The 26,795-nt window shown below is 38.4% G+C and overlaps 1 protein-coding gene and 1 pseudogene across 17 annotated transcripts in view; both read right to left on the bottom strand.

Annotated features, from left to right (window-relative positions):
- The window catches only part of LOC127806414 (probable E3 ubiquitin-protein ligase RHG1A), a 50,896-nt gene that overhangs the window by 15,183 nt on the left and 8,918 nt on the right, over positions 1-26,795 (bottom strand). For 2 of the 17 annotated variants that reach the window (XM_052343679.1, XM_052343680.1), the window contains 5 exons: positions 25,608-25,764; positions 17,841-17,897; positions 17,386-17,485; positions 16,985-17,185; positions 850-941 (listed from right to left, as the gene is read on the bottom strand). The exons of 2 other annotated variants lie outside the window; for them this stretch is intronic. The gene's annotated coding sequence lies outside the window, so the exon portion shown is untranslated. Of the gene's footprint in view, positions 1-747; positions 942-16,984; positions 17,186-17,385; positions 17,486-17,840; positions 17,898-25,607; positions 25,765-26,795 lie in introns of all 17 variants that reach the window. 13 more of the 17 variants (XM_052343692.1, XM_052343697.1, XM_052343689.1 and 10 more) reach the window with 11 other exon arrangements.
- LOC127806415 (uncharacterized) lies at positions 17,904-25,595 on the bottom strand (annotated as a pseudogene).

Genomic DNA, 26,795 nt, shown 5'->3' with positions numbered 1-26,795 from the left:
CACAATCACAAGCCTAAATTACACTAGGTGGAACCAACTACCTTTGTTTCTACTAATATCAAAATTATCACTTGTCAGAGGTGGCCAGGAAAAAACCAATCTTATTCCTCATTGTAGGGTTACAAGATTATATACAGTTGGTAAATTTACATTAGGCAGTTTCCTATTCTAACTACTACTGAAAATATGAAAGATTTACAATGATACAGTCAAGATAAGGTAAAGAATAGAAAGGAAATATAGAAATACAAATCAAGCAAATAAATCCTTGAATGGGAATATGGAAATCTCGGTATTTTTCTAACACTCCCCCTCAAAATTGTGAGTGATGTCTTGCATTTCAATCTTACTCCATAATCTTCTACACACAAGGCTAGGTAGATCTTTTGTAAGAATATCTGCAAGTTGACCACCGGTAGATACAAAGGGTGTGCAAATTAGGCCACTGTCTAACTTCTCCTTTATGAAATGTCTATCTACTTTAACATGCTTTATTCGGTCATGTTGTACCGGATTATGAGCAATATTAATAGCAAATTTTGTAACACCCCCTCTCCCAGACCACCCTAACACCTAGAGGGCCTCGGTCAGGGAGCGTTACATGAGGGTCTAGGAATACTAACATTCACAACCTAGCATGCACAAAAAGGTATTAAGATAAACTACAACCTTACATACCATACACTCACATACCATGGAGTCTCTCATCCCTTTACAAAACATACATTCACAAAATATTACATTCACCTAAAAGAAGAAAGGATCAAAGATAAGAAAGGATCTAAGATACTAGCTCCAAAACACTCCCAAAATCTTTTGTTGAGGGAGCCCCAGCACACATATGCCTACCCGACCGCCTCACTTGGACCCGCGCCCGCTACATCCTTGCCCTTACCCGACAGCCTCACTTGGACCCGCGCCCGCTACATCCTTTCCCTTACCTGGAATGGCGAGGAATACAAGAGTGAGCCACAAGGCTCAGCAAGTAATACATAAAAGAAAAGCATAGCTGAAAATAGGGCACAGGTTTCGAAATAAAACTCTCTGTTTTGCTATGTTTCGAAATATGATAAATAGGTTTCGAAATCTCCATCCTTAAACGATTAACAACTCACCCACTCAATTCAAAATGCCATGCGACATGCATACAAAAACTCATAACACATACATAGCCACTCGGCCCACATAATAATCATAATACTCACCAGGCCTGTGATTGAAAACCTGCATCCAAAGAAAACTGTAAAACTCTGGGACCATTGGTCCTATCACATCTGTGGCTATAGTCAATATATATATATACTCTCGTCCGCAGTCGTCACCAATGAACGCACTCCCCCCCCCCCCCCCCCAAGTCGTCACCGAAGAAGCGTAAACCCCAGTCCGACTAATGCCGACTGGTTTTGGGGGATATCCCGACAGACATTCTCCACGCCATGCACATCAATGCTCATGCAATGCAACATTTTAGTGGCCACATTCGAATGAACATGCAACCAATAAAGTTTATGCTCCATGCTCACCCATGAAACCAAATACTGCATGCTCACACAAGTCATGTCCATGATGCACAAATACCACACTTTCCAAGTCATGCTAGGATAAGGTTAAACATTCAAAAAATTAAAGACATTTACATTCCATCTTCATGGCCATGATCTCTTTAAAATTTTGTTAGAAAACTTGGAAGATTTAGAATTATAAGAACATGTACCCTAGCATTGATTCAACACATATTTGGTCATTTTGGGCAATATATAACAAGAATCCACAAACACAAGGCATGGGAGAAGACCAATTCCCCACCATGCTTAGTTCAAAGAACACACCATTCCTTGGGATTTGTGGGGGAATACAAGCCCCACCTTGGCTCACAATAATATGCACAAGACTTAGAATCCACCAAGTTTAAGAATTTACCAAGACAAGCCAAAAACCCTACTTTACCCAAGACTTGGTTTTCTCCCAAAACCATCACTAATATTGAACTCCCATAGCATACAACGTTCACAAGCTCCCAATTCCTCATCTCAAACCCTAGATTAAAAGTTTAAATCAACAACCCCAAGCTTCCCCAAACCAAACCCAAGAGGGGAATAGATATCTATAGATGAGAGGGAAAAGGAAGAACTTGCCTTTATTGACTTCTTCAATTGATGATTGGATGAGTTGGAGCCTTTGAAATGGTGAGATTTGGCTTGAAAATTGAAGAAGAAATTTAGAAGATGGAGGAGGAAGAGACCCACGAGAAGGCTTCTCCAATTGCTTCTCTTTTTCCCCCTTTAATTCCCTTAATTTACTTAGATAATTCTCCACCACAAGTTATGCTCACACCCCTCTTAGCTATACATGCTTTACACCCAAACCCCACTTAACTTAGCTTCTAGAAGATCTTCCCCTTAACCCTTAAGTTTTGACTTTTGCCTTCACCTTCATGCTTCTAGAACCCTTCTTCCATAGCCCTCACAAGCCATCCGAGAGTGCCACTTCTCCCATTCTCCTTTAGCCACTTTTCTTAACTTTTCAACTCTTCTCATACTTGACTTTTCCACACTTCTCCTTCTTGCTTGACTTAAACTTTTCCACATCTCCCGTTCCACTCTTTAGCTTAGACCTTTCCACTAAGCTTTCAATCCACTCCACTTGAATTTCTAGCTATACTTTGACTAACTCAAGATTTATTACTTCCCATTTTTTCCCAAATAATTTATATAAATTTGTAGAAAGTAAATTAAACTAGAGATCTACATACCCGACTTTTCGGATAAAATCATCGGTTTCTCGAGCAACCCATCACTAACTCCCGATACCTGCCATTAATTAAGTTAGGCATCTTAGACCGAATGTTTTGATAATTAAATGGGCAAAGAAAAATCAGGGCGTTACAAATTTATTGTCATAGTAAAGCATCATAGGTGCTATCCATTTAATCCTTAGATCTTCCAAGAGTATCTTGATCCAAAGTAGTAGTTCACATATTCTTAGGGCCATTGATTTGAAATTTGCTTCTGCACTTGATCAGGCCACAACACTTTATTTCTTGCTTCTCCAAGTCATGAGATTACCCCCTAGGAATGTGCAATACCCTGATGTTGATCTTTTATCAACCATTGACCTTGCATAGTCAGCATCAATATAGGCTTTAAGAGGCAGCTCTTCCCCTTTCTTGAATAATATATCTTTACCAGGTGTCTCCTTTAAATAATATAGGATTTTACTTTAAAAAAAATTAATGTAGGATCCCATACATTACTTTTAGGTGAGTTTCCTTAGGATCATGCATGAATTGACTAGCCACACTTACTGCATAAGCAATATCCGGCCGAACATGTGAGAAATAAAGATTCCTTGCTTAAAATGAGCTATCTCAATGCTCAAGAAATATTTCAATCTACCCAACTCCTTAATCTCAAATTCCTTGAAGCAATCTCTCAACATTTCCATTCTTGCCATATCATAGTTGTCACGACTTGGAGGATGCAGGCAGACATCTTCACCAGTGGTGCAGCAGATTATTTCATAATTTCATTCTCATTTTTATGTTATTAATTTCAATCTTATTTCTGTAATTTATTTTTCCATTATGTATTTCTAATTTAGCATGACCAATAACTTACAGTTATGTACGATAACTAGCAATTACCATCCACTTCTCCTCCCACTACTTTATTCCTATAAGAGTGGGCTATATCAGCCACTCGTGAGATGCATTGGGGATTATTGAAAAATCAAAAAGTTTAGTTTCTCTTTTCCCCCTCCATTTCTCTCTCTATTTCCTCCCTCATTTCTCTCTATTTTCTCTCTCCCTTTTAATTTTGTCATCAAAGAAGTTACAATCAGGCTGGGTTCTTGACAACTTGGAATCAGAGCCACCTAATTCTCGGCTGGTCCGACGACCCTTAGTAGTGACTCCAATCTAGCAGTTATCGATTTTGGGAGCAGATTAGGGCAGTTACCATCTTCAGGAAGGAGAACTAAGACAGTTACCGATTCACTAAGGCAATTACATTATCCATCAGAGTTAACAAGAAGAAAAGTGACCGTGGAAATGGTAGAGGGAACTCGCTCGAAGCAGGTGGAAGCGAAGTTGGAGACCATGGAGTTGGTTTTGTAGCAAACCCAAGAAGAATTGAGCCGTTGCCGAGAGGACAACATGGCCGCCAACACTGCCACCAGAGAAGCAGTGCAGTCGCCGAAGAAGGAAATTGCCAACATCAGCCAAAGGGTGGATGGGGACCCTACCAAAATCACCCACACTCACCTCTACCTAGGCTTGAGATTCCCATGTTTGAAGGTGTTAAACCAAGGTGGTGGGTCTGGAGGTGCGAAAGGTTTTTCCACCACTATAATGTGGCTGAAGGGCAAAGATTAAACCTTGTTGCAGCCTATTTCAATGACAAGGCCGATGCATGGTTTCAAGGGTGGAACAAGGTGGGGGATGAAGCAACTTGGATAGGGTTTGTGGAAGATTTATGTGATAGATTTGGCGAGCAGTCTATGGCAGATACAATTGAGGAGTTTAACAAGTTGAAACATGAAGGATTAGTGTTAGAATACCAAGCCCGTTTTGAGGAATTGAAGTCCCTAATGTTACATGCACAACCAGCTTTAACTGAATAGTATTTTGTCTCCAGCTTTATTAGCAATTTAAAAGATAAACTGAGGCCAACGATTAGGATGATGCAACCTGCAACTATCAAGCAGGCTGCTGAGAAGGCAAGATTGCAAGAATTGGCTTTGGAAGCTATTTTTAGAAAGTACAAAATTCAGCCCAAGGGCTATTCGGTAATAGGTCAACCCACTAGAGGAAACCTTAGAGCACCAAACTGAGGAGTGCCTAAAGAAAATGTGAATCTTAAGGCTTTACCTAACACCAACCCGTTAAGCCATTCACTATGGAACAAAAGAGGCAGCTTGGGTTATGTTTCAAGTGTGAAGAGAAGTATGGACCTGGGCACCAGTGCAAGCATCATTTTTTTGCAAATGGAGCGATTGAATGAAGGAAAGGAGGAAGAAGAAGAGATTTCAAAAGAAACAAAAATGATGGCTGAGAATGTTCAGGAAGCTAAGGGTTGAGAGTTATCCTTGAATGCACTTAAAGGAGGTCTAACTAACAAAGTCATTAAGGTGGAACGACTGGTGGGGAAAAGAAAACTAATGGTTTTAGTAGACAACGGAAGTACCCACAATTTTTTGGATGAAAAAACTACCAAGGAACTGAACTGTAAAGTGACAACTACTTTTCCCTTATCAGTGACTGTTGCCAATGGAAATAAGATGTACAACAACTCAAGGTGTGTGGAATTTTGTTGGAAGATGCAAGAACAAGAATTCATGGCTGATCTATAGATTCTCAAGTTAGGAGGCTATGATATTGTATTGGGAGTAGATTGGATGAGGACTGTCAGTCCCATCATCTTTGATTTTAACGAAATTTGAGGTAACCTTTGAGGTAGGAGGGAAGAAATTAACCCTTGTGGGCAGCATAGATAAGGGAATTTGTGAGCTGATCTCAGGGAAAAAGCTGCAAAAAAAATTTCAAGACGAAAGTCGGTCAAGTGGCTCAGTTATTTTCTGTGCAAACTACAGAAGTGGGGAGCTTAACAAAGGCAGAAGATTAGGAGCAGTCAACTGCAAAAGGAGTTTACCCTTTGATGGATTGCAATGCTGCATCTCAGTCCATTTTCGAGGTAAAACCACTTAACCCTTTACATTTACTATTGGTTGAATTTAAGGACTTGTTTGCTAAGCCTACAATCCTACCCCCACAAAGACCTTTCGACCATGCTATTAACTTGAAACCCAACTCAGAACCAGTCAATGTCCGTTCCTACCGATATCCCCCTATTCAAAAGGCTGAAATTGAGAAATTGGTTAAGGAAATGATGGTCAGTTCCATTATATAGCCTAGTCACAACCCATTTGCATCCCCTATCCTTGTTAAAAAAAAAATGATGGAACATGGAAATTTTGCGTTGACTATCGACAGCTTAATGCCATCACTATTGAGGATAAATTTCCCATACCAATGATTGAAGTTCTCCTTGATGAACTTAAAGGAGCTACAATTTTTTCTAAGCTCGATCTAAGGGCAAGTTATCATCAAATAAGAATGAAGCCTGCAGGCATACCAAAAACAGCTTTTAGAACACATCAAGGCCTATACGAATTCAGAGTCATGCCTTTTGGTTTGACTAATGCACTTTGCCATCTTCTGATCCCTTATGAACCATATTTTTAGTCCTTACCTACGGGATTTCATCCTTGTATTTTTTGACAACATTCTCATTTATAGCCAAACCTTTGACTAACACCTTGTTCACCTTCGGACAACATTTGAAGTCCTTAGGTCCAACCAATTATATGTAAAGCAGTCCAAGTGTACTTTTGTCACAGGACAAGTGGAGTATTTGGGGCATGTTATATCCAGGGAAGGAGTTAGTACAGACCCTAAGAAAATTGCTATAATGGTTGACTGGCCCAAACCAACTACAGTTAAGGCTTTGGGAGGATTTTTGGGACTGACAAGATACTATAGGAGGTTCATTAAGAACTACGGGACTATTAGCAATCCGCTAATAGAATTGCTTAAAAAGGAGGGGTTTTGGTGGAATCCTCAAGCAAAGGCAGCCTTATTCAACTAAAGCAAGTTATGACAAAAGCTCCAGTGTTGGCTCTACCTGATTTTACTAAACCCTTTGTGATAGAGACAGATGCTAGTGATAGGGGAGTAGGTGTAGTCTTAATGCAGGAAGGTAAGCCACTAGCTTTCATTAACTAGGCTCTTGCACCAAAACATTTGGGCCTAAGTGTGTATGATAAGGAACTGATTGTTGTCCTAGTGGCTATGGAAAAATGGCGACACTATCTAAAGGACAACTAATTCATCATCAAAACTAACCATGAGAGTTTAAAGTTCCTCATGCAACAAAAACTACACACACAGCTACAAAGAAAATGTATGTCTAAACTCCTAGGCCTTGACTATGTGATTCAATACCACCAAGGTAAAGAGAATGTGATAGTTGATGCTTTGTCCAGGCAGGTGGGAAGTGGGGACTATAATGCTGTTAGTAGTGCCAGATTGGGTGAGAGAAATTACTGACAGCTATGAAGTTGTAGGATGGACTCAAGACCTCCTAGCCCAATTATCAATCAGCCCAAGTAGTAAACCAGGGTACTCCTTAGCTAATGGCATTATCAAGTTTAAGGGAAAAATGGTTATTGGTGACAATGAGCAGCTTAAAAGACGAATTTTGCAAACTCTACACAACTCACCGCCAGGGGGACATTCAGGTATAAGGGCTACCTACCATAAGGTTAGGCAACTGTTCTATTGGCCTGATCTTAAGAGAACTATTATTGAATATGTGATAGCCTGTGACACATGTCAGTGTTGCAAGCACGAACAAGTGGCTTATTTGGGCCTATTGCAGCCACTAGATATTACCAGTCAAGCTTGGACAAGAATTTCAATGGACTTCATTAAGGGGTTGCCTAAATCGAAGGGAAAAGATGTGATTTTAGTGGTAGTGAATAAACTCCACCTAGGGATGTTATCCATTGCCGGTCTCAAGCCCAGATAAAGGAGGAGGGTTGTGTTAGGTAGTCGACAACCAACGTAAAATCTAGACGGATCCAAAACATAAACTCTAGACAAACTATGAAAAACTGTTGACGCGCTACACTGCTCGTGTGTAGTGTCAAGTGAGCTAGGGCCACTGCATCGGCGCTTGGATATAGTGACAAATGAGCAAGGGTCCCCGCATTTGCTTAGACGGATATGGGTAAAGAAACTAGTCCAAAATCAAAACCAAAATAAAAAATAAAATCAAAATAAAAGACGATCAAATTCAAAGTCAAAGCCAAAACCAAAATCATAGATTAAGGATTAGGTCATGGAACATAGGAACATTAATAGGTAAAGCTATGGAAGTGGTAGATGTGATGATTAGGAGAAAGATTAATATTATGTGCCTTCAAGAGACGAGATGGGTAGGGGAAAAAACAAAAACTTTATCAGAAACTGAATATAAAATATGATACACAGGAAATGATCGAGCAAAAAATGGAGTGGGGATTATTATGGATCAAAACTTAGTAGATGAGGTAGTGGATGTAAAGAGAATAGGGGATGAGATTATTATGGTGAAGGTTGGTCTATGAAGAATGACTATAAATATCTTTAGTACATATACACCACAAGCGGGGTTAGGTGAGGAGATAAAAGAAAAATTCTGGGAGGACCTAGAGACACTCATACAAATGATACCAAGAGGAGAGAAAGTGATTATAGGAGGTGACTTAAATGGTCACGTAGATAGAGACGGAAACGGCTATAGAGAGGTACATAGAAGGTATGGATTCAGGGAAATTAATAATGAGAGCAAATCTATTCTAGATTTTGCTATGGCATATGAGCTCATCATAACCAATACTAGGTTCAAAAAACAGGACGGACCACTTAATCTCATATGAAAATGCCGCATCAAGCACCCAAATAGATTACTTCCTCATGAGACAAGAAGATCGGTTATGTTATAAGGATTGTAAGGTGATACCGGGGGAGTGTTTGACTACTCAACATAGACTTTTGATACTTGATGTCCAAGTAAGAAATTGGAAGAGAAAAAATCACATAAAACAAAATTCAAAAATTAGATGGTGGGATTTAAAAGGAAAGAAACAACTAATCTTCAAAGAAAAATTAAGAGATAGAAGGGAATGAAATGGAGAAGGACAAGCAAACCAAATGTGAAGGGAAATGGCTATTGCCCTGTGAAGCACGACAAAGGTAGTCCTTGAAAAGATAAATGGTAGAGCCCCAAACCCAAAGGAGTCTTGGTGGTGGAATGAAGAGGTACAATTGAAAATTAGAAATAAGAAAACTTGCTATAAGACTATATATCAATGCAACAATGAAGAAAATCTAAAAAATTATAAAGAAGCGAAAAATGCAGTAAAAAGAGTTGTTAGTGAAGCAAGGTCAAAAGCATATGAGAATCTATATAAAGGACTTGATACAAAAGACGGAGAAAGGGATATATATAAATTAGCTAAAGCAGGAGAAAGAAAAACAAGGGATCTAAACCAAGTGAAATGCATAAAAGATGAAAACCAAAATGTATTAGTGAATGAGAGAGCGATTAAGGAGAGATGGAATGAGTATTTCACGAAATTATTCAATGATGATGGGGACACAAGAGTTAGGTTGGGACATCTTAGTAACTCTGAAGGGAACGTGAGCTATATATTTTATCGACGCATAAGTTCAAATGAAATAAGGCAAGTATTAAAAAAGAAAAAAAAAACCATAAGGCGGTGGGACCGAATAATATACTAATAGAAGCATGGAAATGCATGGGAGAACAGGGCATCTCCTGGCTAATGAAATTATTTAACGTGATCCTTAAATCAAAAAAGATGCCAAATGAGTGGAGGAAGAGTACTTTGGTTCCTATATACAAGAACAAAGGAGATGTTCAAAACTATGAAAATTACAGAGAAAATAAGTTAATGAGCCACACCATGAAACTCTGGGAGAGAGTAATAGAGCAGAAGCTCAAAAAAGAAACAGATGTCTCGAAAATCAGTTTGGTTTCATGCCTGGTAGGTCAACAATGGAAGCTATATACCTACTAAGGCGCCTAATGGAAAGGTATCGAGATCATCAGAAAGACCTGCATATGGTGTTTATAAATGTAGAAAATGCCTATGATAGGGTCCCTAGAGAAATATTATGGAGAGTGGTTCTAGAGAATAAATGAGTCCGAATAGCCTATATACAAACTCTTAAGGACATGTATCACGGTGCAGAGACAAGGATCAGAACGTGCAGAGGGGATACTAAACCATTTAAAATTACAAAGGGATTGCATCAAGGTTATGCACTAAGTCCATACTTATTTGCTTTAGTAATGGATGAACTCACTAAACACATTCAGACAGAGGTGCCATAGTGTATGCTATTTGCAAATGACATAGTGTTGGTGGATGAAACAAAAGAGTGAGTGAATATTAAGCTTGAGTTGTGGAGAAACAATTTAGAATCTAAGGGATTTGAATTAAGTAGAAGGAAAACAGAATATATGGAATGTAAATTTAGTAAAAATGTAAGAGTGGAGGATGTTATAATAAAATTGGAAGACCAAATCTTACAAAGAAAAGACCATTTTCGATATTTGGGATCAGTGATTTAAAAAGATGGAGAAATTCACGAGGATGCTACGCATAGAATTAAGGCAGGTTGGCTAAAATAGAGAAATGCATCAGGGGTGTAATATGATGGTAAAATCCCATTAAAACTGAAAGGAAAATTCTATAGGACAACTATAAGACCAATATTGTTGTATGGCTCAGAATGTTAGGTAGTCAAATACCAGCATGAGCAAAAGACGAGCGTAGCGGAGATGAGGATGCTAAGATGGAAGTGCGGCTGATAAGTGTCTTTTACACAATTTTTTTGGTCTATAAACTTAGCATTTATACATTCAATGAGCATGATTTCTACTTGATTTGGTTCTATATGTGATTATGTAAATGTGGAGCATGTGTTGTTAATTGGAGCAAAAAGTGATGATGTTGTCACATTTTTTGAGCTAAATTGGAGTTAAAAGGCAAGGTCAAAGGTCCACTTAGGGTCGATATTGAGGAGGTCGTAAAGCATCAAAGTGAGGACGTCATTGGTGAAGTGTTGGAAAGCAAGGAGAAACGGCTCACGGTGCTGTCACACAAAGCATTGCGTGGTAGGGTCGTGGTAAGAATTCCTTTCTGTGGCTCATGGTGTTATCACGCAAAGCATACCGTGGTAGGGTAGTGGCTGTTGAAACTTTCTGTGGCTCACGACCTTATCGTGGAAAGCATTCTACGGTAAAGTCGTGGTTGGAAAATTATTCTGTGGCTCACAGCCTTACTGCGGCAAGCATTCTATGGTAAGGCCACGGTAAGGCTCAAACCTTCGCGAAAAGGCCGTTTTAAGCCCGTTTTATTCCAAATCAAGTGGGGATGGACTCCTTGAAGGTGCACGACTTTGATAACCTAAAAAGCACTATATAAAGAAGGATTCTTAGAAGATTTGGGAGCTTTTTGGAGAGGGAGAAGAAGGCAAGTCAAGGAAGAAGAAGGAGATTTTCTTGAAGATCTTCAGTTTTGGTTGTATTTTTCTATTATTTCTTCTCTCCAACATCATGAACTCCGTTTTTATTATTCTTTCATTGGTTGAAACTGTGTTAGGCTAAGTACCTTGTGACTAGGGTGATTGATGAGACCTAGTTCGATGATGGTTTAATTAAAAGTATTCGGGTTTTATCATAGTCTTGTCTCTCGAGTTGGTTGATTGTTTGTTATGCACTAATTCCGTTTTGATGCTTGGCCGTTATTAGAACGTGTTTGTGATTTCTATTGCTTTCAAGAGATTCAATATAGATTAGCACTTTGTAATAAACGACATAAGACTCAATAATAGGTAGAGATATTGTTATGCCTTGTGAAATCTTATTTAGATGATCATTGTGGATAAATGCATGTTTGTATATTTGTAGATTAATTAAAGATAATTAATCTCAAATGTAAACATAGATTCAATTGACTATCGAGAGAGGCTTTTGATTAACTTAGGATTGTCGATTTTTAGCTCAAAGCAAGAATTATAAAACCTGATCACTGGAAAATTAAACCAATTGAAGAACTACGATGGATTCATGAACCCTAGTGCATTAGATTTCTGCATTTAAAAATCCAAGAAGTTGTTTTGCGTTTTTAGTTAGTCATTCAGTTTTAATTAATATAACACCTACAGTGAGTAATTGTTTTATTGTATGTGGTTTATTAAAGTTAATAGTGATTAAAGTAGGAATCAAAAGCTAATCATCGCGGGAACGATACTTTATTCGTCATTATATTACTTGTTACGATTCCGTTTACTTGCGGGAAAGAATACGCGAACAGCGGCCATACAAGAAAAGATAAAATTAAAAATAGGTTATTCGTAATAAGGTAAAAGTAGTGCCAATCGAGGAAAAAATAAGAGAAACTGGACTAAAATGGTTTGGTCATATGAGAAGGAGACCAAGAAATGCTCATGTGAGGAGAGTTGATGAAATGGAACAACTAGTCAAAAAAAGAGATAGAGACAGACCCAAGAAGACTTTGGGAGAAATATTAAAGTTTGATATGAAGTGTATGGGCCTAAATGAAGATATGACAAAAGACAGAAATATATGGAATCTAGAATTCATGTAGCCAACCCCACATAGTGGGATAAAGACTAGATATGTTGTTTAGTGGTAGTGAATAGACTATCAAAATTAGCTCATTTTTTAAGCCTTTCTCACCGATTCACTACATAAGAAGTGACAAAGATATTTCTAGATGCAGTAGTCAGGCTGCATGGGGTGCCACAATCTATTGTTTCTGATAAAGACAAAGAGTTTACAAGTGAATTTTGGCAAGAACTTTTTAGGAGTTTGGGGACAGGGTTACACATGTCAACAGCTTATCATCTTGAAACGAACGGACAAACTGAAAGAGTCAACTAATGTGTGGAAGCCTATGTGTGGAAGCCAATAGTGGTACAATTCTTATTACCACAACTCAATCAAGATGTCCTCATTTGAGGCTCTTTTTGGTTTCAAACCTCTACTATTACCAGCCATTGTGACCTACTCCAACAATTTCAACAATGAACCAATACTTGCAACAGAGGCAAGAAATGTTGGGATTGCTTAAAGAGGAATTGGTTAAGGCCCAAAACAAAATGAAATAGTCAGATCGTAGAAGAAGTGACAAGGACTTCCTGGTGGGGGATTTGGTCTATCTTAAGGTCAACAACACCCAACGTATGTCTTTTTTCTTCTTACCCTATCTCCAAACTTAATCCTAAATATTATGGTCCTTTCTCCAATCATAGTGAAGGTGGGTCCCATTGCTTATAGACTACAGCTACCCGACCACATTACTATACACCCAGTATTTCATGTTTTCCTACTCAAGAAAACAATTGGCTCCCAGGACATTCCCAACACAGAGTTGCCACCTATGCTTGATAACCACCTAGCAAAGGTGGAGCGCTTGGCTATCTTGGACAAACGGGTGATTTATAAGGATGCTATACCCCTTACCTAGGTGTTGGTTCATTGGTCACATTTGCATCTGGATCATACTACTTAAGAGTACCCTCCAGACTTGCTAACTCACTTGCTTTAATTCTTGAGGACAATAATGGTTTTAAGGGGGCAAGAATGCCACGACCTGGAGAATGTAGGTAGACATCTCAGCCAGTGGTGCAACAGATTATTTCCTAATTTCATTCTTATTTTTCTGTTATTAATTTCAATCTTATTTTGTGTAATTTATTTTTCTATTATGTATTTCTAATTTAGCATGAATAGTAACTTCCAGTTATGTACAATAACTAGCAATTACCATCCACTTCTCCTCCCACTACTTTATTCCTGTAAGAGTGGGCTATCTCAGCCACCCGTGAGATGCATTGGGGATTATTGGAAAATCAGAAAGTTTAGTTTCTCTCTTCTCCATTCATTTCTCTCCCTACTTTCTCTCTATTTCATTCCTTCTTTCTCTCTATTTCCACTCTCCCTTTTAATTCTTTCATCAAAGAAGTTGCAGTCAGGCCGGGTTCCTGACAATAGCTTGTTACGATGATATCATCCACATAAACAAGTAATGCAATCACTTCTCCTGTGGCCAAGTGATGTATAAACAGAGTGTGATCACCCTAACTTTGATGAATCGGTCAAACCATGCCCTTGGTGACTGTTTTAGTCCATATAAAGCTTTTTTCAACCTGCATACTACATTTTCTCCTATCTTTGGTCCAAACCAAGGTGGTACTTCCATTATAGATCTCCTCCTCTAAGTCCCCATGTAAGAATGCATTTTTGACATTAAATTGTTGCAGTTTCTAGCCTAGATTAGCAGCTAAGGACAATAGCACCCTCATAGTATTCATTTTCGCCACTGGAGCAAATGTTTCCAAATAGTCTATCCCATATGTTTGTGTGTATCCCTTAGCAACTAACCTTACTTTGTACCTTTCTAAGAACCCATCTGATCTATATTTCATAGTATACACCCATTTACATCCCACCAGGTTCTTCCCCTCTAGTAACTTCACCAACTCCCAAGTTTGATTCTTTTCCGATGCTGCCATGTCTACTTCCATGGTACTCTTCCAATTCTCATTGCCTACTACTTTGAAAAATGTCCTTGGTATAGAGATTGTGTTTAGGCTAGTTAGAAAAGCTTTGTGCTTAGGAGACAAGTTTAAATAGGACAAGAATAAAAGCAGAGGGTGTTTAGTACAGGTTCTTGTTCCCTTCCTGATAGCAATAGGAAAGTCAAGGTCATTGAGGTCAGATTTGTCATAGTCACTCGAATCAGGGACAGTTGATGGTTTAGTGGCAAGTTATGGTCCAAGATTAGGAATATCAAGGGGCAGGACTTGGTTTAGATGGTGGGACCTGCATACATGGAGGAGTCGGTGCCTTTCTCCTTGAATAGACCTGTAGTGGACAATAAGAATTGGGAAACTATTCTCCCTGCATCATGCCCTGTAAGTCCTTAGAATTAGAGACCAAAGGAGGTGAAGGAGTTAGAGAATAAGATAAATCAAGTAGAAATAGATACCTGTCCTTATCTTCCACGAAGGCAGTCTCCCCCTAAAGATAAGGACGATCAAAATAGGAAATATCCTCCACAAAAATAACATCAGTTGAGACAAGAACCTTCTTGGTAGGGGGATAATAGCACTTATAACCCTTTAAAGTGGAGGAATACCCAATAAAGATACATTTTAAGGCACGAGAATCAAGTTTTCCACGATAAGGAGTATGAATATGAAAGAAGGATAGGCATCCAAGGACTTTAAGAGTAAGGCTATTAGAGACATTGATCCCAGGATAGATCTTTTCAAGGAGATGAAGTGGACTATGGAAGTCAAGACTTATTAAGGGTAGCCTATTAATAAGATATGTTGCTGTTAAGACGACTTCTCCCCATATTGTTTTTGAACATTATTTTAGAAGAGAAGAGCACTTGTAATAGTCAAAAGATAACCATTCTTTCTCTCAACTATCACATTTTGTTGAGGAGTCTGGACACAAAATGATTCATGAATTATGCCCTTTTCATGGAAAAAATAAGATAAATACTGATTAAAGTAGTCTTTGGCATTATCAGACCAAAACCTCTTTATTTCAACACCAAATTGAGTTTTGACCATGTTATAGAAGATTGGAAAAACAGTGCATTCTTTAGATTTAGCTTTCAAAAGATATAAGAAGGTAGTTGAAGTAGGTTGTATGCGGTTAAAGTAGGCAGTTGAGTAGGTTGTAGACAATTGCCTCTCAAAAGAAAGGAGAAGCCTTTAAGAAGAACAAGGTAAGAAGTTGGAGGACAATTTTTGAAATAATAACATAATCACTCTCTCTCTCTCTCTCTCTCTTCCTACCCCAATTTTTGTTCTTTTTTTCTTGGAATTCTTCTTGAATTCCCAAATTGTCCAACCTTCATCTCGAGGCTTAACAGGGCCCTTATTCTCTCCCTTTCCCACTCCTTTTTTTCTTTTCCCTCACTCCCCTTTTCTCTTTATCCCCTACACCTATTTGTCTCTTCTCCTGTCAACATCTCTGTCTCTCTCCCCCCTCTTTCCTTCTTTTGGTTATTTGTGAAAGACTATATTGCATGAACTGTTGCAAAGAGAAAGAAAGAAGAGCATCAAATCTAGAATTCTAAGAGTTAGATTCTAAGAAGAGCATTAGAGCCGGTGCCAGCCATGAGTCTTGAGGTCTCACTCCAATCTAGGCAAGCTAGAATACATTCTATGGCATTCCAAGACGCCAACATACCACATTCTAGTGCATATCGAATTGGAACACTATGATCAAGAGGCTTACATCCCAAAATTATCATATCCTATGACAAACTAAGACATACCACACTGAGAAATGAACATATCATGGCTTGATCTCGCTACTTCAACACCCAAAAACAATTTCAAACCAAATCTTTTATAACAAATTTTTGACCAAAGTATCGATACAACTAGAGCAAATGTTTCTTCATAATCAATCCTTGGTTTTGAGTATAACCTTTTGCTACTAATTTGACCCAGTATCCATCTCTATTGAGTTTATGTTTTGATAATAATAAGTGACATCACATTGCCTTTTTTCCAACAAGTGATTTAACTAAACCCCATGTATTATTTCTATAGGCATTTATCTCTTTTTGCATTGCCTCTTTCTACTTTGAATCACTAAGTGCCGCCTCTAGTAAATTTTTGGGAATAGACACAAAGGATAACTTGGAGACTAAAGAACGAAAGTGTGAGTAATAAAAGTGTCAATCAAACATAAAATTAGATATAGGATGTACAATATGCTATCTTACCCCTTTGTAGTGAGCAATAGGAACATTTAGATCATTTTTAGTTAAAGAGGAATAAAAGGCTCTATTTTAGAAGAATCATTACCTAAGCCACATATATAAGTTATGTAAAGAGAGAAGAAATCTTTTGTTTATCATATATTTGCAAAGACACATTACACCATTATATATTCATTTTAGATCCTAGGATTATGCTTAAGAAATTCTACTTTCTATATTTACAAAGTTGACTATCCTACACCTTCTATTCTTACAACATTGAATGCTCTAAAACTAGTTTCCATATATATAGTTTCTATAGATAACACTCCCCCTCAAACTGGAGCATAGATGTTAATCGTGTCCAACTTGTTACAAAGATAGTCAATTCTAGAACCATTCAACGCCTTTGTGAATATATCACCTAGTTGTTCACCTGTCTTAACGTGACTAATAGATATGATGTTTTGTTGGATTTTTTCCCAAATGAAATGACAATCAACTTCAATGTGTTTGATTCTCTTATGAAAAACTGAATTTGATGCAATATGAAGAGCAGCTTGATTATCACACCATAACTTCATAGGTAGAGGATTACCTAATCTAATTTCACTCATCAGTTGATAGATCCACATAAGTTCACATGTTGATTGTGCCATTGCTCAATATTATGATTTTGCACTAGACCGAGATACCACATTCTGCTTCTTACTCTTCCATGAGACCAAATTGCCACCAACGAAAACACAGTATCCTGTTGTCGATCTCTTGTCAACCTTAGAAGAAGCCCAATCTACATCTGTGAAACATTCAATATTAAAGTGCCCATGACTTTTATATAATATGCCACGTCCTGGGGCTCCTTTTATATAACACAAAATCTGCTCTAAAGCAGTCTAACGAACCATTCTAGGAGAGGATATAAAATGACTTACAATGCTGACAGGATAAGCAATATTAGGACAAGTCATGGTTAGATAGTTTAGTTTCCCAACCAACCTTTTATATATTTCAAGATTTTCAAACAACTCTCCCTCATCAACTGGAAGTTGCAAGTCTGTAATCATTGGCGCATTGCATGGTTTGACTCCCAGCTTCCCTGTTTCAGTTAAAAGAAAAAGGACATATTTACGTTGGGAGAGAAAGATACCTTTTTTAGATCTAATTACTTCAATTCCCAAGAAATATTTCAACTCTCCCAAGTCCTTGGTCTGAAATCAAAACTGGATGAAGGACTTAAGAGCTACAATGCCTGCATTGTCACTCCCTGTGATAACAATATCATCAACGTATACAACTAACTATATTATACCAACATTTGATTGTTGATAAAATACAGAATGATCGCATGAACGTTTTTTAAGTACAAACTCTTGAACAACCTCACTAAACTGCCCAAACCAAGCACAAGGGCTCTGTTTTAGACCACATAGAGATTTTCAAAGTTTACAGACCTTTCCTGACTCCTCCTGAGCAACAAACCCAAGTGGTTGCTCCATATAGACTTCCTCCTGTAAGTCACCATGAAGAAAAGCATTACTGACATTGAATTGATAAAAGAGCCAATCATTAGTAGCAGCCAAAGAGATAAACAAGTTAACAGAAGCAAGTTTAGCCACCAGAGAAAACGTATTAGAATAATCAACACTGTAGATCTGAGCATACCCTTTGACACCCAAACGGGCTATAAGCTGAGCCACAGAACCATCATGATTAACCTTGTAATCCCAAATTCCGCCTCACTAATTCAAACACTCAACCCTCAAGAATACACAGACAGTACTCCACTCACGGTACAATAAGTAAACAGATAACAAATAGAACAAGAAATGAAAACAACAACATAAACTATACACACAAAGACTCAGAAGTTTATCCTGGTTCAGTTCCCTTGGCAGAAACCTACATCCAGACTGCTTTAGGCCTCTTCTCCACTGTCTTGAATCACAAGAACGATTACACGCACTGTAGAACACTCTCTCACAGCCCTATCTCTAAGCGATACAGAGTTAACCCGAGATTACAAAACACTCGACAGCTTTTCTCTCACACAACACATACTCGCATAACTCTCTCAAGATAGAATGAAAACAGAATGATCCAAAAAAGAGACCCCCCGACACCTTATTTATAGAATATAAGGGGCGGACCAAACAAGACTTGACTAGCCATTACAATAGGGCCGTTACAACTAACCAACATTCTAGAAGAAACAACAAGGTAAATATTGAATACACCCCTAACATAAATGCCCTCCTGAGACTCTCTAGCTAATCTAATACAAATGTTTCAACAAAATTTTCAACCCATTTGAGTTAAATTAGGCTTCCTCATGACTTCACGGCTATATACACCCTCCCATACCGCTATGCTACTCCTTTTAATCAGCATCTGGAATAATCTGCAATATCTTCATGCAATGTCTTAGCTTCATGATAGGTACAACTTTAGTAAACATGTCAGCCGCATTCTCTTCACCTGAAACTTTGGTTAGAAATACATCTTGCTTTTCAATTATTTCCCTAATGAAATGGTGTCTAACATCTATATACTTAGTCATTTCATGATGTTCCTGATTTTTAGTCAAATGAATGGCACTTTTGACTATCACACATCAAAGTTTCCTTGACATCTATCCCTAGGAACTCACTAACTAAACCCTTAAGCCACATATCCTTCTTAATAGCTTTCGATACAGCTATGTATTCAGCTTCGGTTGTAGATAATGCCACCACATGTTGGAGACTAGACTTCCAACTAATTGTAGAATTCCATAACTTAAACACATACCCTGATGTGGATCTCCTCTTATCTAAATCGACAACATAATCTGCATCCAAGAACCCTAGGATACTAGCTTGATCTCCTATATTAGCTCCACCGTAAGACAAGACATTCTTAGATGATCTCTTTAGGTATCTAAATACCCACTTCACTACATTCCAGTGGGATTTTCCTGGATTTGCCATAAACCGACTTACTACACTCATTATATGAGCTAAGTCGAGTTGAATGCATACCATACTATACATAAAACTTCCCACGACACTCGAGAATGGAATATTTTCCATTTCCTTCCCACATTCCTCATCCTTTGGGGATTAATCCAAGGACAACTTATAATGAGAGGCAAATGGCACATTCACAACCTTAGCATTTGCCATTCCAAACCTAGATAATAGCTTTGCTAGATAATATTTCTGAGATAGGAAAATTCTCCTTTGCTATTTGTCTCCAGAGATTTCTATCCCTAGAATTTTCTTTGCTTCACCTAGTTCCTTTATCTCAAATTCAGATTTAAGTCTTAGCTTTAATAGTTGGATCTCTTGCTCGGATTAACTTGTTGTGAGCATGTTATCCACATAGAGAAGCAAATATATAGAGATGCTAGGTGAGATATGTTTAAAGTAAACACAGCGATCATAGGAACTTCTAAGATACCCGTGCTTCAACATAACAGTAACAAATTTTCAATACCATTGTCTTGGAGACTACTTAAGCCCATAAAGGGATTTCTTAAGCAAACACACCTTCTCCACCTTTCCTTTAGCCTCAAAGCCTTTAGGTTGATCCAATAAAATTCTCTCATCTAAGTCTCCATAAAGGAGGGTTGTTGTTACATCCATTTGCTCCAATTTTAGGTTTAAATGAGCAGTGATGGCCAACAGCACTCTTAATGAGGTATATCTCACAATAGGTGAGAAAACCTCATTGAAATCTATTCTCGGTACTTAGGTAAAACCCTTTGCAACCAACCTAGTTGTTTCCAACACCTTCCTTGATTTTATATAGCCATTTACAGCCCACTATATGTTGTCCTTTAGGCAGTCTTCTAAATGACAGCCTAGGTAACTGCCTAGGTGCCACTGAGGCGTTAAGCGGCCCCTGGCCGCCGCAATTTCATGCCAATCGGCATCCTAGGCATCAGTCCCTCCACAACTCAACCTTGATGCTTTCTCCCTATTACAAAATTCAAGCCCATTATCAGTTCTAATTGCTTTAACAGATCTTCCCTTTTGGTTTTCTACCATTATTTTCCATGTCCTATAAGCTCCAAAGGTATTCTCCTTAGATTTTAAGTCATAAACCCATAGCATTCTAGAGAAATCATCAATAATTGACAAGAAATACCAAGAGCCTCCATGGGTTAGGGTTTGGGATGGCCCCCACAAATCTGAGTGAATATAGCCTAGGGGTGATTTGGATGAGTGTATAGCTATTTTATTAAACTTTATTTTGGCAGCTTTGCCATAAATGCGGGATTCACACTTACTTAATTTAGTGACCTATCCATGCCCCAAAATTCCTTGTTTGGCAATTCTTTGAGCCCTTCCTCACTTATGTGTGACATTCTTAAATGCCACAGCCTTGCCTAATTTTGGATGTTGTTGCTTGCTACTGTAGCTTCACCACTTAAGGTGGTTGCTTGCAAAAGATGTTATACCATTATGCAGCACTGCCATCATACACCCTAATGATCCTTTTGGTATTTTCAAGACTCCACCCTCACCCTTAAATTTTAGGCCATTCCTATCCAACTCACCAAGAGAAATCAGATTTCTCTTGAGTTCTGGAACATACCTCACTGCAATGAGGGTTCTATAAGATCCATCATGCATTTTTAATCTTACATCACCCACTCCTAGGACCTTACACTCATGGTCATTGCCTAGCAAGACCTTTCCCTCATTTATTTCTTGGTAATTTTGCAGCCAATGCTTCTTAGGGGTCATATGAAATGAGCAGCTAAAATTCATAACCCACTCATTACTTTCTACTCTTTCAGAAACTACCAGGGCATCAGCACTACCATATCTTAGTTCACACACATTCACACCCCCTTCTACGCTCTCCTTATCGGATAGGTCTTTCTTTTTCTTAGAACAATGTCTTTTAATATGTCCTTCTTCATGGCAATAGTAACATCGTATGAGATTCTTTCTTGTCCTAAACTTAAACCGTGATTTTCCTCTACCTCTAGGGTCTCTTCTCAGGCTTCTAGACCTTACTGATAGGACATCTCCAAGGGTGGATTTTCCATCCAACTTAAACCTCAATTCTTTTGAGTTAAGGGCACCAATTACGTCATCTAAGGACAGCTTATCCCTACCATGTTTAAGTATGTCTACAAAAGTCTCATATGACCTAGGTAATGAGTGAACTAGAACTAGGGCCTTATCCTCATCATCGTATTTTACATCCATGTTCTCAAGATCTAAGCAAAGTTTGTTAAATTCATCTATGTGATCTTGAAGTTTTTGATGATCATGCATTTTAAATGTAAAGAACCTAGCGTTAAGGTAGAGATGGCTGGACAAGATCTTCTTTAGGTATAGACTCTCCAATTTCTTTTGTCGTCTTCATCTTGGATACTTCCCAGAGAACTTTGTCACCAAGACTCAATATTAGTGTGTTAGGCCTTCTTGGTGATCTCCTGCTTCTGTTCTGATGTGAGGGTCTTTGACATCTCCTCCTCTTTTAGCGCCTCCTCAAGGCCAAGATTGTCGAGGAGGGTTTCCATCTTAATCTTCCAGAGGGCAAAGTCATTGTTCCCATCAAACTTTTCTACATCGTACCTTGATGAGGTTGACACCATTTCTTTCTATTGGAATTTGTCTCCTTCTCTTGAGTTTCTTGAGTTCTTGAACGGTAGAGATGCCTCGCTCTGATACCAAATTGTAATCCCAGATTCCGCCTCACTAATTCAAACACTCAACCCTCAAGAATACACAGACAATACTCCACTCATGGTACAAGAAGTAAACAGATAACAGATAAAACAAGAAATGAAAACAACAATATAAACTATACACACAAAGACTCAGAAGTTTATCCTGGTTCAGTTCCCTTGGAGGAAACCTACATCCAGATTGCCTTAGGCCTCTTCTCCACTATCTTGAATCACAAGAACGATTACATGCACTGTAGAACACTCTCTTACAGCCCTATCCCCAAGCAATACAAAGTTAACCCAAGATTACAAAGCACTCGGCAGCTTTTCTCTCACACAGCACATAACTCACATAGCTCTCTCAAGATAGAATGAAAACAAAATGATCCAAAAGAGACCCCCCCCCCCCCCCCCCCGACCCCTTATTTATAGAACATAAGGGGCAGACCAAACAAGACATGATCGGCCGTTACAACTAATCAATATTCTAGAAGAAACAACCAGGTAAATACCGAATACACCCCTAACATAAATGCCCTCCTGAGACTCTCTAGCTAATCTAATACAAATGTTTCAACAAACCTTAACAACAAAGATCCATTTGCATCCAATAGCAGTCTTCCCAGAAGGTAAAGGAACAAGATCCCAAGTACCATTCTCATCCAAGGCCCACACGTCATCAACCATAGTTGCACGCCAACTAGAGTGAGAGAGAGCTTCAAATAAACATTTAGGAATTGAGACATGATCTAAAGATGAAAGAAAGCACTGAAGGGAGGGAGACAAATATGAGTACGAAGCAAAAGAAGAAACAGGATGAGTACATTGACATTTACCTTTGTGAACAGCAATGGGAAGATCAAGGCTCAAATCAGTAGATGGAAGAACAGGGGTAGTAGTGGAGGTAGGAGGATCCACAGACGAAGAAGAAGTCGGTGGATGATGTGAATTCAGAGCCCAGCGAGAATACACTTGAATAATTGGTGGGTTACGAAACACAGGTGGAGCAACGTGAATGGTCACAATGTAGACCAAGATGTCATCATCCTATTGGGCATACTCATGATCAATGGAGATAAGAAAGAAAGGTGCAGTCTCAAAGAATGTAACATTAGCAGAGACCAAGTACTGACCAAGAGTAGGAGAAAAATAGCGATACCCTTTCTGAATACAAGAGCATCTAAGAAAAATGCACTTGAGAGATTTTAGATCCAACTTAGACAAGTGAGGATGAACATCACGGGAAAAACAAGTGCAACCAAAGATACAACATTCAATAGGGAATAGAGGCTAAGAAGGAAATAAGATAGAGTAGGGAATATCCCCCCAAGGACAAATGAAGCATGCAATTAATCAAGAAGCAAGCACTAGAGATTGCATCAGCCTAAAATGGTTTAGGAAGTTGCATGTTGAAAAGAAGAGCCTAGGTAGTTTCCAACTTCCAAGAGATGTTTATTTTTTCTTTCGACAACACCAATCTGTTGTGGGGTATCAACACATATTTAGTGGCATTATCACTATGTAAAACACGCACATTAGTATGAAACTAAATTTGGATCTCAAGAAGGAAGGAACGAAATATAGAAAATAATTTAGAGCGAGATTTCATTAAACAGAGCCACGTAGCGCGAGATTTCATTAAAAAATACCGATATCCAAACTTGGAAGGTATCAAACAAGGACCCCAAACATCAAAACGGACTAACATAAAAGGAGACGAAATGCATTTATTAATTCGAGAGAAATAAGACATACAATGATGTTTAGCAAATTGATAGGACTCACATTCTAAATGAGATAAAGAAGAAAAATGAGGAGACAATTTCTTCAAAGTAGACAAGGAGGGATGTCCCAAACGACAGTGGAGATCGAGAAGAGAGAGGGCACTGGAGCAAGCGGTTGGTTGTGGAATAGATGGTGTAGGAGTAGTGTCAAGAAGATATGAGTCCGGACCATCGGACTCATATCCTCTACCAATAATCATCTTCGTTATAAGATCCTAAAAGAGGTAGTGGGTAGGAAAAAATGAGACACAACAGTTAAGGACACGAGTGAGCTTACTAGTAGAGAATAAATTAAAAGAGAAATCAAGTAGGCATAAAATAGATGACAATGAAAGAGATGGAGTAGGATGGGCAAGCTTGGAACCTACGACAGACGCAATGGACCCATTAGACAATGTCACATTTGGGAAAGGAGTTTGGGAATCAAAGGATGAAAGAATACATGGGTTCCCCGTCATATGATCTGTAGCACCGGAATTAATGACCCATTTGGTAAAGGATGACATAGGAAATGTAGTAGGATTACCTAAGCTATCACCAATGGTTTTCAAGGCATTAATAGATGATTTGGAGGCCTAGTATTGGGTAAAACGAGCGTATTCATCAGCAGAAATCAAAACTGTTTTTCAGCAAGGCTCTTATCATGAGCAACAATATTGGCATGTGAGGGTTTCCCATGAAGTTTATAGCAAGTTCGTTTAGTGTGATCAACCTCACTACAGTGATAACATGTAGGTATGTTGCTAGCGTCTGAACCACGACCCCTACTGCCACTAGTATCACCATTGTGTCTCCCTCCACGACCATTCCAACCACCCTTTCCACCATGATGTCCACTTGCACTCCAGTTATTGCAACGTACAAGAGCAAAATTGGTACCTGGAGGAGGACGAGGATTTTCTACTTGTAGAACCCTAGTAAAAACATCACAAAGAGATTAAAGCTCCGAGCTAGACAGAATCTGCATTCGAGCAGCATCAAACTCTGCTAGTAATCCTACCAAAAAACTCATAACACCACCTATTCACGTTGAGATTGTTGTGTCTCTACATCGATGCTAAATGGAAAAAAGAGAATTTGACTCTTCATACACTCGTTTGAAGTCCATAAAATATTCTATAAGGGTCCTATCCTATTTCTTTGGGCGGTAAAACTCCTTACATACATCATAGATGCAAGAAACATTACCTTTACCGGAGTATAAAAAGGCTAGGTAATCCATAAGCTCCTTAACAAATTCACAATGATTCACTAGGCCAATTACCTAGATCTCGATAAAGTTTCGAATCTACAGAAATATTTTGGCGTCGTCACATAGGCATACCCCAATGGTTTTGCTCCAGTCTAAATGCTTCCTACTATTGAGTTTATGTTTTGTGATTTTTGTTGTCATGGGAATGACATCAAAAATCACAGTCCTTACCTCCTTGGCATCTACTTGTTCAGGAGCATTAATTGTGTTTGGTTCCTGGGCCACCATCAAGATCTATACCCAATTGATTCAACTGGACCAGCAAGAAAGATTAGAACACAACTGCAACTCAAACAACAGTCACCACCAAGAATAGGAACGATACAAAACTGGGAACTGGCTTCCAACAACACCACCATAACAACACAACTAAAACTAGAACCAAGGAGGAATCAATACCAACAACACAACTGGCTGGCAAAAACTCGAAAGAAACAATACTGGGAACTTGATGCACTATCAGGATTCAACAGGATCCCATCACAACTTTAACTTGAACTGGAATTGGGCTCACCTGGGCTTGAAACTGCATCTCGTGATCGGATCTTGGGCACGACAAGGGTTGCTTCAACTCGGGCAGAAGGGCACCTCACGATCGAATCTTAGACGAGACAAGGGCTGCTTCAACTTCAGGGAGACGAGCTTGCTCAACTAGGGCAAATGAGCTGGCTCTGATACCATGTAAAGAGAGAATAAATCTTCTAGCAAAGACACATTACAAAGTTGACTATCCTACACATTCTATTCTTACAATATTGAATGCTCTAGATCTAGTTTCTATAAATAACAGGTTAATTGGTAGCTTTGGTGGTGATTTCATTTTTCTCATGTCTAGAGTGTAGCCCCAAACTTTTGCTTAGGAACCATATTAAGCTTATCACTAGAAACCAAGTTTGCTTTAGCTAAGGATGATATAGGCACAATACTTATAATAGGTAATCAAGGAGAGGCACATGATATCTCCATTGATCCTTTATGTTATGGTCGCCGCTAGAAAGGGGTGAATTGAGTCGATAAAAAACTTCAAATAAAGATTTTTGAACTCTCCCATAATTGTGTCAGTCTAGGCATTATCAATGTAAGTTTTGATGTGGATACACTGGTGCTATCAACAACAACAATAATAATGTGGTTTGCAAAGATAAATAAAACAATGAGAAATAGGTTGCGCATACTACACAACACACAAGATTTATTGTGGTAAAATGAGAGACTAAACTAATAGAATTCATGTGCTTACATTCATACTGATATATCCTATTCTATGGATAAGGGGAGCAACAAACAATATTCCAACTAGAGAGAGAGGATACCACATCTTTGAATAGAATAACCACACAAAAATATAGTGAACTAATCAGCAGTTCGACACAGATTTCCCAACATAACAGGCCTATTTCAAACATCAGAACATCCTATGAATCGCATGAACTCACAAAAACGTATCACATAGGAATCTATTTATCTACTAACAGAAGTACAACAGGATTTGTACTGTATAAGCTACAAATAAATGCTCAAGAATCAAAAATATTCGAGAAAATAAAAGCATGTAATTTAAGAGCAATAAGAACTTTTTAAAACACAGACCATTAACTAACCAGAAAAGTGACCAAGTCAAGTGTCAGTGGTACAACTATTGGTTGATTTGAAATTGGACCAGAATCTAACCATGATGCCATAATTAATAAATTTATAAATA

The sequence above is a fragment of the Diospyros lotus genome, chromosome 7 (genome assembly GCF_014633365.1).
Source record: "Diospyros lotus cultivar Yz01 chromosome 7, ASM1463336v1, whole genome shotgun sequence".
Lineage (NCBI taxonomy): Eukaryota > Viridiplantae > Streptophyta > Magnoliopsida > Ericales > Ebenaceae > Diospyros > Diospyros lotus.
The sequence above is the reverse complement of the archived record's forward strand: the minus strand, read 5'-3'. Positions and strand labels throughout refer to the sequence as shown.